The sequence below is a fragment of the Triticum dicoccoides genome, chromosome 3A (genome assembly GCF_002162155.2).
Source record: "Triticum dicoccoides isolate Atlit2015 ecotype Zavitan chromosome 3A, WEW_v2.0, whole genome shotgun sequence".
Lineage (NCBI taxonomy): Eukaryota > Viridiplantae > Streptophyta > Magnoliopsida > Poales > Poaceae > Triticum > Triticum dicoccoides.
The window spans coordinates 158,914,997-158,915,229 of record NC_041384.1 but is presented as its reverse complement, the minus strand read 5'-3'; positions in this window follow the sequence as shown (position 1 = coordinate 158,915,229).

Here is a 233-nt window from a genome sequence, read left to right as displayed (position 1 = left end):
TTTCTGGATTTCATGCATTTCCTTGAACACAGATTTGTTTCTAAACATTATCTGTTATGCTTCATTTTAATGTATGCAAATTTTTAATATAATTTTGTTAGGGAGCTAGTGTTTCTAAGTTCTAACTGCAACTGTCCCTGGATGAGTAGGCTTGTTCGAATCTAGTATCTTCTCTCTTTGTTGTAGTACACTACTTATGGAATATTTGTTATTAGAATAATTTTGTTTCCTAA